The following is a 14,006-nucleotide window of genomic DNA, read 5'->3' as shown; positions in this document are numbered from 1 at the left end:
GTCAGGTGGGTGATATCTTCAAAAGACATCACCAGGATGGAATGCCGGAAAGTTAACCTTGGCGGGAAACTCCCTTCCTCCACATGCACAGTAAGATGGTCAGGTCAGCATCTAGAATCTTCCTCCAGCACATCATGATTCCCCTCCCAAATACTATGCCCCCCCTCCCCGGGGGGGCATTGAATGACATCTCTGGACTGACTTTCAACCTGTTGCCCCTGATGAAGTGGACAAGGCCATGGGAGCGGTGAGTGCTGCCACATGTATACTGGACCCGTGCCCCTCCTGGCTGGTCGCAAACAGCAAGGAGGTGACACGGAGCTGGATCCAGGCGATGGTGAACGCCTCTCTTCGGGAGGGCTTCTTCCCACAGGCATTGAAGATAGCGGTGGTAAGACCCCTCCTGCAGAAGCCATTGCTGGATCCAGCCATTTTGAACAACTACTGTCCAGTCTCCAACCTCCCCTTTATTGGGAAGGTTGTTGAGAAAGTGGTGGCCTCGCAACTCCAATGGTCCTTGGATGAAGCCGATTATCTGGACTCCTTTCAGTCTGGATTCAGGCCTGGCTACAGCACGGAAACCGCTTTGGTCGCACTGACTGATGATCTCTGGAGAACCAGGGATGGAGGTCATGCCTCCGTCCTAGTGCTCCTTGACCTCTCAGCGGCCTTTGATACCATTGACCACGGTATCCTTCTGTGACAGTTGCGAGAGGTGGGGGTGGGAGACACCGTTTTTCGGTGGCATGGGATAAAATACCATCAATACGCGGATGATACTCAGTTGTATCTGTCCGCCCCGTGCCAACTCAGTGAAGCAGTCGACGTGATGTGCCAGTGCCTGGAGGCTGTCAGGGTCTGGATGGGGGTTAACAAGCTTGTGCTCAATCCAGACAAGACCGAGTGGCTGTTGTGTTTCCCTCCCAAAAATTTGGTTAGTATTCCATCACTCAGGCTGGGGGGTGAAATTTTACACCCCTCAGACAGGGCTCGCAACTTGGGAGTCCTCCTGGACCCACAGCTGACTTTAGAACATCATTTGTCGGCTGTGACCAGGGGGGCATTTGCCCAGGTTCGCCTGGTGCACCAGTTGCATCCCTACCTGAACCGGGAGGCACTCGCAACAGTCACTCACGCCCTCGTGACCTCAAGACTGGACTACTGCAATGCGCTCTACATGGGGCAGCCCTTGAAGAGCATTCAGAGACTTCAACTTGTCCAGAATGCAGCTGCGCGAGTGATTGTGGGTGTACCTCGATACACCCACGTTACACCTATCCTCCGCGAGCTGCACTGGCTTCCAATTGGTCTCCGGATACGCTTCAAGGTGCTAGTTATCACTTATAAAGCCCTTCATGGTATTGGACCTGGGTACCTGAGAGACCGCCTGCTGCCAATTACTTCCCAAAGACCCATTAGATCGCACAGGGTCGGCCTCCTCCGGGTTCCGTCTACCAGCCAATGCCATCTGGCTACGACCCGGGGGAGGGCCTTCTCTGTTGCAGCTCCGGCCCTTTGGAATGAACTCCCCGTGGAGATTCGGACCCTCACCTCTCTCCTGGCCTTCCGAAAAGCCGTTAAAACCTGGCTGTGTCGGCAGGCCTGGGGTTGATGAGCTCCTTTCCCCTCTCGACAGGTGTGGTTGTTGGCTATTTTAAATGCTTGTCTTGTATTTGTATGTTCCCTTTCCCGCTTGAGTTGTTCGCCGCCCTGAGTTCCGGTAGGGAATACGGCGGCATATAAATAAAACAAACCTCAACCTCAACCTCCCTGTTACAATGGCAGCCGAAGCAGCAGCAAAGCAGAGGCTGACAACATCTTTGTATTTTATTCTATATAGAATTGTTTATTTTTTATTTTAAAAAAGGCTTTTCCACATCATCTCCATGGTCCTCATTTACAACTCATATAAAATTCCATATATCAATCTAGTATATATAAATGCATTATCATTATTAATCATTTAAACTATAACTATTATTGACATTATTACTTTGTCTTATACATAATACTCAAAGTTTAACTAAGTTTAACTTAATTTTATTGTGACATTTCATTTCATCATCCTGTATCCTTCCTGTAGTAGTACAGTCCAATATCTCTTGCCATTTGTAAAATCTGTATTCTAGGTGTTTTCTTGATAAGTCTTATGTGAACTTCTCTTGACAACTTGTTCATTGCACATTTTGTAAAGACTCGAAACCCTCCATCTGTTCCTTTCATCAATGTGCCTTTGGTTATCACTGGTGCTTCTGCCAAAGATACTCTCATTGTTTTTGCCAAGTTTTCTCCCCTTTCTTCATCTATGTTTTGAAGCATGAGACAGAGATCCAGTTTGTCTACCTCTCCTTTCAGTATTCCATACGTATCATTTCCCTCCACTCTCGGTTTGCTGTCAGTATCAACAATTTTCTTGTCACTTTGTTCATACTTTTCTGCAATTTTTTGAACTCTATCTTCACGTTCCATCATTGTTTCGTCAATATCCTCAACTCTTCCCTCCATTCTTTCTGTTCTTTGTTCTATAATCCCCAGATTCTTTTCAATTCTTTCTGTGCTTGTTAGGACTTTTTGAATTTCTTGCATAATTCTTTGCAAAGTTATTTCCTCTTCTTCATCATATTGTGCAATTTTTCCAGGTTGTAAACACTGCCACTAGGACATCCAAGACTTTTTGCTAGGTTTCAAATAAATTCAGTGTAATCTTTCAAGTCAGGGCTTTCTCTTTACTTCAAAAGAGTACCTGTATGAACAAGACGTGATTTTCTCTCTGTCCCTTTCGGTAAGCAAAGCCAATGGCCTTGAAATAACAGATGTAACCAAGCCTCCAGCCTCTAGATGGCAGTGTTACTTCTTTTCCCTCTGTTTTTAGCTCTCTCTTTACATTCCAAGTTTGAGAAAAAGGAAAAAATGTTTTTAAAGCTTAGCAATTCCAATTCAGCCGACCATTCAGAAGATGTTCTTAGTCCACAAATACAAATAATGGAGAAAAGTAGAGGAAGAAGGGAAAAAAAGATCAGTCCAATTTAAAAGTAAGAGGCATTTGTAAAAAATTCCTCCATAAAAAAGAAACGAAATTAAAGAAAAAAGGATAACACAATAGTTGTAATTCAGGCTAATTCACTGCTTATTCTCTTCTATCTTCAATTTTAACTTTACTCTAAGACTTTTGTGTGTTCTCTAATAGTAAAATTTATTTCACCAATTTTGTCACACTCTCTCTCCTGCTCAGCTTCCATCCAGGGATCTGTCCCAAAGTTGTGCAGCTTCAATGGCTGCTTCTCTTATAGCCGGCAAAAAGAGCTTTCTCCTGGATCGATCAGGGTCTTTACAATGTCCCTGAGATAAGCAGGCCATGCTCTTCTCTATCACCGTCTCTATGAGACGATTTAGGTCCAAAAGGACCATCCAGCAACAGAGATATTAACAGCAATCCTGGAGCACCAAGATTGCATGTTGTGTTGTAGCGATGTCAGTCCCTCCTCCATAACTATCCATAAATTTTTATCTTCCTTATTTATTATTATTTCCTTCAAGTCACTCTTGACTCTTGATGACTGCCTAGGCAAATCCATGCAGTTTTCTTGGCAAGGTATATTTAAAGTGGTTTTCCCTTGCCTCCTTCCTAGGGCTGAGAGAGAGAGAGAGAGAGAGAGTAATTGACTCAGGTTTCCTCAGCTGACTGTGTGCCTAACATGAGACTAGAACTCATGGTCTTCCACTTTGTATTCCAGCATCACAACCACTATGCCAAAGTGGATCTTAGATGCAGTCATACCATTGTAAATGAGCAGAGCATTATGAGCTCCAGCATCAGGCATCAAATCAATTTACATATTAGATTTCTTAGATCAGAGGTTCTCCCTGGAGATTCACCTTTGGTTAAATCATTTATTTTCGCCTTCAGCCAAATACAAAGAACATATTTGCTTGGGCCATCTTAGTTTTTCCACATTCCAAAAATGTGAGAGACAATCCAAGACACTAAAGTCTTTTTTAACAGCAAACATCATTATGGCATAAAGTGTCTAATTAAAATTGTGCCCTCTGCTTTATAACATGTCATCTTCATTAATATCCAGAATAGGCGTCCTGAATTATCTGAGTCCTTTTGTAGTCTCTTAAGTGAGATATTTCTGTATGACCTCATAATTTCCAATTGTGATAGTAGTTAATATGCACAATAAGACTTTGCTTTCTTGGAAATGCTCTGATTAAAAAAAAATAAAGAAAATATTCTTATTAAAACTAGATACCTTTATTTTAGAATATGTTTAGAGAAATGGGTAAGATATTTCTTGACAAATAAAAATTCCTATGGTGACGTCACGTGCTTAGAGTGGAGGGAAGGAAGCTTTCCTAACCTCTAACTCTAACTTCTTCCTTTGGGCTCAGTTTTGAGCACTGTTGATCCTGAAGGGACCAACAGATTAAAGGGGATACTCTGTAGACCCTGGGGTGATAAGACAAATCCTCCTGCGGATAGGAGAAACCCCCTAAATGAACGAGGAGCTATCCTGCCTTTTGGTTAGGACCAGAGCGATAGCGACCGCATAAGAAGGGACCGAATAGACAGAGAAGCAGTGGAAATCAGAATACTTGTTACTATTGCTGACAACTCAAAGAGGAAGGCAACGTGAAACTGGCAGAGAGGGTGAGCTGGAAAGAAGAAAGAGCCGGGAGAGAAGCTGTTTTGCAGTTCAATTTTGCTGAAAAGAACTAGAGCAGAGATGCAGAGACGCTGGGATGGAAGGGACAGCCGGAAGAGGTTAAAGGAATTAGCCACAGTGAGAACGAAAATCCAACATGGACAAACAGGAGTGCCGAAAAGATTTGGAAAGCTCAAAGAAGAGATTGTTTAACAGTCGGGTTGGTACACTGAGCTCCTTTTCTTTTCTGCTCACGCTTCCTTCTGCTGCTTGTTGAATTTATAAGTATTTGACATTTATTTGCCTCGGAGTGAAAATTAGTGAAAAAACTACACCCAATGTGATCCCTGCAACACCCCCCCTCCTCAAATCAAATCAAAGATCAATTGAGAGTGCGTTGGGGTTGGAGAAAGGTGAAAAGATGGCAGAAACAGCGGGACCAGCTCCAACGATGCAGAATATGCAATCAATCCTCCAGATGATACAAGAGACACTGGCGAAAAGCCAAGAAGTGACAACTACTAATCATGAAGAAACAAGGAGGAATCATGAAGAAATGAAAAATGAAATGGGAGAAAGGAACTATTAAGATGGTAGATGACAAAACTGAAAAGATACAGAAGGCCTTAACAATCAATGAACAGAAAATCCAGTGTATGGAAGAAAAAATAGAACTATCAGACCAGAGGATGGAAAAAATGGAATTGGAGTATAAACAACTTAATAAAGATTTAGAACTATCATTAATTTGACTGGAAAATGAAAGAGCTGCATTCTACCTAAGATTCCAAAACATACCGGAAGAGAAGGAGGAGGATGTGAAAGGAAAAGTAATTAAAATTCTCACTGAATCTCTTAAATTGAGAGGAGACATTGATGAGGCTTATAGGGTGCATACTAATTATGCCAGAAGACATGGACTCCCTAGGGAAGTGCATGTAAGATTTGCTTAAAAAATAACGAGAAATGAAGTGTACAGAGAAGAGACAATTACTCTACAGGGAAAAGAGTTGATCACGCTCAAACAGATTCCACGAAGAATTCGGGAACAACGTAGGCAGTACCAATTCTTAACAAACCAGTTAAATAAAAACAGAATAATGTACAGATGGTTGGTACCAGAAGGGGTTCTAGTATCTTGGCAAGGGAAAAGATATAAGATAGAAAATATAGAAGATGCACAGAAATTCTATGAAAAATTCCACAAGAGGGAAATAGAACAAGGAAGCAAGGAGGAATTGGAAAGTGGAGGTCAAGAGGAATATAATGAAAGAAACGGAGAGAAGAACAGAGGCAAGAAAGAGAGAGAGCAGAGAAGGAACGCACGAGAGAGAAAAGTCAGATACAAACCAGAAGTAAAAAAAACAACCCCAGTTAAAGATGGGTCAAGAAACAACAATTATCTCGATAAATTTGAATGGACTGAATGCACCAAAAAAAAAGAGCCCAGATGTTTAATAAAATAAGACGGTTAAGAATGGTGAAATCAATTCAGGACGATAGGTGGCATATAGACTATAGAACGAAAGAGAAAAAAGGAAATGATATGAAATTATATGGTGGAAATACCATCCCCAAGAAAACATAAATTGAGATTTGAAAGAGACACCTATAACAATAGAAAAATAAAGGGAGGATGAAGGAAGGAGAGGAGAGGAGGAAGGAAGTAGTGAAAGGAGGAAAGAAGGAAGGGAAAGGAGAGGAGGATGGAAGGGAGAGAAAGAGAAGGAGAGATAGTAGGAAAGGAAGAGGAAAAAGTGAGAAGAGGTAAGGGAAGAAGAAAGAGATAAGGAAGGTGGGTGGAAGGGAGAGAAAGAGAAGGAGAGGAGGGAGGGAGGGAGAAAAAGAGAAGGAGAGAGGGTAGGAAGGGGAAGAGAGAGGGTAAGAGTAGGAGACAGGTAAGGGAAGAAAGAAGGGGAAAGGAGAGGAGAGGAAGGAAGGAAGTAGAGAAGGAAGGGAGAGAGAAAAGAAAAGAAAGAGAAAATAAGGTGGTGTCATAACAGACACTTGGATGGTAAACAATACAATCCAAACTGTACTCTATAACCTTTAAATGAATAGTATAAGATTGGCAAAGAAAAAGAATAACCATGAATGTATACCCAGAATGTATGTAAGAGAATAAATGGTAGTAAGAATATATAGCACATTATAGATAAACAACATTTGGTTATAAATAGCTAAGTATAAATAAATATAGAATTATACATAAAAATGGATAACGAATAAAGAGACCATGAATGTAAGATAGAAAGGTATAGAAAGGGAAAACACTAACTGCAAAGAAACCGATACGGAACTGCTGTATGATATATGATGGAACTTTCATTCCTATGTTGTCTTAAGTCATGTGTTTGTTCTTGTTGATGTGTTTATGTGTGTAAAATTAAAAATTAAAAATTAAAAAAATGTATGTTTTAAAAGCATATAAGGAAGGTATGGTAATCAGGTTCAATTTGCCAGTTAATTATACTGTTACATTTATTTTGTTCAGTATTCTGGAGGAGGATAAATCTTTACCTAATAATATTATATTTTGATCAATTCACCAGTGGTTGGAATTTTCTCAAAGGGATTTCTCTTAGTGGAGTTTTCCACTACCTTACCCTAACTTATAAATCTCTGAGTCTCATTTCTGCAGTGATATATCTCTGATACAGCTGATCTGTAAGGCTCTTTTTTATTTTATAAGCCCGAAGCTGCCTCCAATTATTTGGTAAATCTTGTTCAAACCAGCGTCTGAAACAAAGAAGGCTGTTCTCATTGATTTAAAACTGTCATTTTGGCATTCCTATCGGATAATTTGCAAAGAGATTACAGTGAGAGCAGGTGGTCCAGGGATATTCATGAAAGATTGCATAAAATGTCATTTTACTGCCACTTCCCCTTGCAGTGAAGTCTGGCACCTGTTCTACTAAGAATGATGAGCTGTTGTTTCCACTACATAACAAAAAAACTAGGATTAAGTTTTTAAAAAACCATGGTTTCTCAGCAATCCACCATTTCTTCAACTGGCTTAGTGAATCACTCTACTTTTTATTTAATCACATTAGTTGGAGAGAAATTCAACAAAACTGAAGCTGATGGAGATGGATAAGAATTTTGTCAGTTCACAGTTGGGTGGGAAGTCGTTTAGAAGATTGCTAGCTCTAATCCCATTCTACTGAGGCTTCTGCTTACTGTGACATTGTTTTCATTGTTTCTCAAATAAGCATTGGTGATGTTTGTGTGACACATTTAGCTGGAAAAATCTGATTAATAAAGATGTCTTATCCCTGTCATGCAAGCCTCTTTCATCAAAGTTTCACTGTGTCATTTGAATCCAGGAAAACTGCCTTTTCGGTCTTACGAAATTATAATTTTGTTTTCTGTAAATCAAGAATGACTCCTGTTCAGATGATATCAAAAAGCTCAGATCTTAATTATAGTAGAAGATTGGGGAAAGAGGCCAAGATGCACACCTTGTGAATATAGGCATTATGTTGTTAATTCTGACCACTGTTAGTGAAACACATCCCATAAAAAGTCCAATGCCTGCCCTACATCCAACACGGTACTCCTAGCATAGTGAAACCATTCCACTGCTCTGAGCAGAAGACTGGAGAATCCCCATTTAAGGACTTATCACATCTTCTAGAGCAGGGCTGTCAAGCTGGATTTCTTCAAGGGCTGGATCAGCATTGTAGTTCTCCATGGGCCAGCCAGAGGAGGAGATGGGATGGACACCTCCTGCATCCCCCCATGCCTTTTTTCAGCCTGCACAGCCTCCTGTAGCACTTTGCCAGTCAAAATGGGGCGTGAGGGGGGCTGCGCCTGCACCCCATTTTGGCTGGCAGGGTGCTTCAGGAGGCCATATAGGCTAAAAACAGGGCTTGGGGGTGCACGTAGCCCCCTCATGCCTCATTTTGGCCAGCGGGAGAATGCAAGAGGCTGCCAAGCAAAAAATGGGATGTGGGGCCCCCACAGAGTGCTTCAGGAAGCCTTTTTGGCTGCCAGAGCCATCGCGGGCTGGTCCTTTGCTATTTCCAGGCCGGCCCCGTGGACCACATTTAAGCACCCAATGGCCAGATCCAGCCCATGGGCCATGAGTTTGACACCCCTGTTCTAGAGACATCCAACTTGTTGTGCTGCAATAACAGTCATGGGCACAAGCTATATTTCTCAAATGTGCTGGGCAATATAGAAGAGGGTGTAAAAGTCACCTGTGGAGATTCTGCCTACATCACAAGTTTACATTTCCTTCCACTCCATTGTGTTTGATTCTTGGAGACTGCCTACAGTTTTCTTGGCAAAGTTTTTCAGAAGTTGTTTGCCATTGTCTCTTTCCCAAGGCTGTGAGAAAGTAGCTGGCCCAAGATTACCCAGGTAGCTTTTGCCTAAGGGAAGAACTAGAACTCACAATCTCTCAGTTTCTAGCCAGATGCCTTAATCACACAGTATGTTCACATGAAATGGTCTACACTTTGAGTACTTTGAGGTATGCCTAGTGAAGAAATATACTCTTTATTGATATAGGCTATAGTAACAAGAGCTTGAACACCTGACTGTGTTTTCTCTCCCATTCCTTTTATAAAAATAATTAAGGAAAAGCCAGTTTTGAGTTCCTTTTCACAGCAGCATTTTCTCTGCTTCCTAGATATAAAGCATGTTCTTATTAGTATTGCCTCAGTGTTTCTCCAAAGTTATCTCTGCAATTCTCCACAGCTACCAAACATGGCTGTGAAAAATACAGGCTGCTGATAACTTTTGCTGCCATCTAGTGGCCATCTGGATTTATGCATCCCAATTCTAGCAACCCTTCACTATCTAAGAAAGGAGCAGTGCTGTCATTTTGTGAATCATCAAATCATTGCTGAGCAAGGTGAGGGAAGTGGCTCTTCCACATTCCATGCCTCTTGAGCAACCATTCCCTGTGGGGAGAGAGGCTTGTTTTGGGCCAGTTGTGACCCATTCTTTTCCTGTCTCTTTCTCTCTCTAACGTTTGTTTTGCAATGTCAACAGCCACCTGCTCTGCAGGTGCTTAAGTGTACTTTTGGTGGCAAAGGGCTTTTCCCTGTCAAGCATTAATTTCTCCCTAAAGCAACTGAAAAATTATAAGATTAAGTCTTCAAATTGTTCTTTTTTTACTTGCCATTTTATTCTTAAACAAGGAAGGATTTTTTATTCTTAAGCAATGTGAAGGATTTCTCTTGAAATCAATTGTCCTTTTCTACTCTGCATGGTGTCTACTTAGGGCTGTGCATCCAGTTGTGCTATATCTAGGCAGAGTAACAGTGGCTGTTGTCTGTCTGTCTTTCTCTCTCTCTCTCTCTCCTCCCTCCCCTTCCCCTTCTGTCTCTTTGTCCCTCTCCCTCTCTTTGTCTCTCTCTCTCTTCCCACCCTCTCTGTCTCCCCCACTCTCTCTCACACACACAAAATCATCCATACACCATTATGTCTATGGGTATTCATGTGCAAAATATATTACACAGCGTGACTTTTTCCCCAAATCACAGCTCCTGGGAAAAAAAATGCTTTTAGGCAAAAACAATAAGGGAATCACTTCAAAATGCAATGATGCATTTTGTGGCATTCTGTAGCATATTATCCAAAGGACTAATATGCTACAGGATGCCACATAATGCATAATTCATACCTAAGATAGTGAGAAGGATCTGGAGAGATCTCTGCTCAAGGCTGGTGGGAACGCTAAAAGTAATCCAAGCTGTTATGGGCAATATTTTGTAGAAGACTGATATCTATGTCTCACAGTTCAATAATGACATTCTTATGTAAATTGGTGAAAAAAACACCTCTATGGCCATGAGGTCTTGGGAAAGGATTGTTTGAATAATGTAGAAGCTTCTAGCTTCTTCCATGACACCCTAACACTTCCCCAAGCTGTGTCCTTACCTCACCCAAGGCAGATATTCTGGATATACTTGGAGCAGAGTGGATGTATGTGGGCAAGAGAAAAAGAGACTACAAGGTCAGAAGTAAACATTGCATCTCTTTGTTCCTCATCTATAAAAATTTTATTTTTTCATATTAATTTACTAAGTAATTCTGTTTCTGCATCATATTTACCTATAGCTCAGTCCACAGATTAATTCAATTATATCTTGTATCATGTGTTATATGTGTGCATGCATTCTTCTTCTGGCATGTTCTGTGGAGCTTTTTTTTTTCCATAATGAAATGCTTAATTTAGCTGATTGGATCCATATTTACCTGTTGTGACTCAGCAGAAACCTCCTGTGAGTTGTTTCGGGAGGCAGGGCTGACCGACTCACAGGAGAGGATAATGAGCAGCTGTGGCTCATTAGGATCTCCTTCTGCGGATAAAAGACTGATGTGCCACGCCCTAGTTGCAGAAGTCAATGTTCGTTCCATTCTGTTCCATTCCTGTTCTAGTCAAGTCTCTGTTTGTTTGCAATCATCGAGAAGAAGCACTTGGATAAGTGATTTGGTTTATATAAACCTGTTTTGCTGTAGTTTACTTTTGCCAGAGAATTTATCTGTGTTTATTTTGGGCTCGTAGCCTGTAAGAGCCAGGATTGATAAAAACGTTCCTTTGCAAGCTTTGTGTGGCTGTCGTTTCTGAACGGGCAAGGTGGGGGGTCAGAACATTTACCATAAGACATTTAACAATCTGGGAGCAGTTGGAAATGTCTGATAACTTTGAAAGAAAATTGTAATCAGTTAATTTAAATGTCTGAGAAGGAAAAGAAACTAACTATGAGTATACCTATACAATAAGTTAAACACCCCATACCAGCTGAATTTCAAGACAGTAATATTCTATTGCTCACAGTAAAAAAAAGGACAGAGGAATTGAACCATTTCAAAATAAACCAACATCTTTAAAAAATGAAAATAGTAAGAAAATATTAGTAGTTATCAATCACAGACAGATTCTATTTATGATATAGGAAATGCAGATCAATGGTCAGCTATGGCATTTCCTAATTTGGTTGCTCTCCAGATATGTGGACTTCATTTCTTAGATTTATCTCATCAACATGGCCATTGCTGAAAATACTGGAGGTTTAAATACAGGATGTCAAGCTTGCAGGAGACTGGCACAGACAAATAGCAAAATTAGTTGCAGCATAATTCATGGTGTGATCTAATTGTTTCTTTTGTTCATTCATTTATTAACACATTAAATCTTAGCATTTGCCAATGACGGCACCAATCTGGATTAACACTTTCCCTTCCAGAATCTTAAATCTAGAAAGTCAGTGGATCATTCCCAATTATAACTGTAAAGAATTCTGTTTTGAAATCCTTTTGTACTTTTGAGGAAATAGTTTTGAGCTGGAAAATAATTGACATAATAAATATATATGTTTATCTTATTGTAGAATATCTATCAATAATTCATTATCACAAAATGTAGCACGATATCTATGATATTAAACATGCTCAAAAATCATATACTAGTTCTATACACTATAAGCTACTGCCACCTTCTGAATAAAACCTAAAATGACTGCCTTTGTAATGCCTACCCTGAGATGGAAATGTACAACTAAATTTCAGCATAAAAGTATTATTTATTCATATATGTTTTGTATTTCATTAAATAGCACTGAGAAAAAAACCAAAGACTGCTAGTGTGACTTGATACACTATTCATTTTGTTTTATTGGATTATTTTATTTCTATCTTGCCTTTCTATTCAACTGGAGATCCTCAAGGCAGCTAACTTTCCACAAAATGCAGAGTACTTTGCTTGTGACTAAGCAAAGCAAAGGGGTCAGGGGAAATTAGTGGTACTGATTACACAGACAGCCTATGAGAAGCTGTGGTTAAGCTGTTGGATGGAGACCAGGAAGATCAACTCCTTCCTCAGCCATTAAGGCTCATTTGATGACTTTAGACCAGTCATTCTTTCTCAGACCAACATACTTGGAAGGAGTGGAGGTGGAGGGAATACTATGGTCACCATCTTGAATTTTTGAATGTAAGTGTGCAAATTTAATAAATGAAAAAATATTTAAATAAATCAACAGTTGGTCCAAGGCTGTCACTCAAGATGAAAGTTGACATCCACCTGAACAAGTCCTGCCATCTTAAGATTCAGAGAAAAGGGCAGAAGACAATGTTGCCCCAAATCACGGAAATCTCCAAATCGCTTTGAGAAAGAAAAGTGTTTGTGATGGATGATTTCCTGCTGAGAAGCACCAAGCCTCAGACCTGATATGATCTATCAAAATGATATATAAAGAATACTGGGGTATACAGGTTACATATTATGTCATGCCCCATGTATGAGGTTTTACATGATTTCCACCCAACATTCTGTTATCATGGAGGTGTATATTTTATGTATTTTTGTATACAGCCTTGTTTAATTTACACAGTGTTTTCAGTTACATTGATCAATACGAAGTAGTAAGTGACCAACTTTATCCTATTAGGGACTGTTCAGACATGTGTGTCCTGATGATATTCTACAGAGATTTAGAGATTTAGAGATTTATTAATATTTGTAGGCCGCCCTTTTCCCTGAGGGGACTCAGGGCGGCTCACATAAAATAGGGGAAGGGGAGATACAGACATTAAGATAAGACATATAATAAAATAATAAACAACATACATTCATCATTCGGGAGGGGAATTATCCTTGTCCCCAGGCCTGACGGGCGAGCCAGTTCTTCAAGGCTGTGCGGAAGGCCTGGACGGTGGCGAGGGTGCGAATCTCTACGGGGAGCTCGTTCCAAAGGGTCGGGGCTACTACTGAGAAGGCCCTCCTCCTTGTAGTTGCCAGCCGACACTGGCTGGCCGATGGTATACGGAGGAGGCCTAATCTATGTGATCTTATTGGTCGCAGGGATGTAATTGGCAGAAGGCGGTCTCTCAAGTATCCAGATCCACTGCCATGTAGGGCTTTATGGGTGACTAATAGCACCTTGAAGCGCATCCGGAGATCGACAGGTAGCCAGCGCAGCTCGCGGAGGATAGGTGTTATGCGGGTGAACCGAGGTGCACCCACAATCACTCGCGCGGCCGCATTCTGTACTAGCTGAAGTCGCCGGATGCTCTTCAAGGGCAGCCCCATGTAGAGCACGTTGCAGTATTCCAGCCTAGAGGTCACAAGGGCCCGGGTGACTGTTGTGAGAGCCTCCCGATTCAGGTAGGGTCGCAACTGGCGCACCAGGCGAACCTGGGCGAATGCCCCCCTGGTCACAGCCATTAAATGGTGGTCAAACGATAGCTGTGAGTCCAGGAGGACTCCCAAGTTGCGAACCCTCTCTGAGGGGTGTAGAATTTGACCCCCCAGCCTGAGTGATGGAATATTGGTCGAATCTCTGGGAGGGAAACACAACAGCCACTCGGTCTTTTCTGGGTTGAGCACGAGCTTGTTAACCC

This window comes from Thamnophis elegans, chromosome 4 (assembly GCF_009769535.1).
Source record: "Thamnophis elegans isolate rThaEle1 chromosome 4, rThaEle1.pri, whole genome shotgun sequence".
Classification (NCBI taxonomy): domain Eukaryota; kingdom Metazoa; phylum Chordata; class Lepidosauria; order Squamata; family Colubridae; genus Thamnophis; species Thamnophis elegans.
This window is presented reverse-complemented; position numbering follows the sequence as displayed.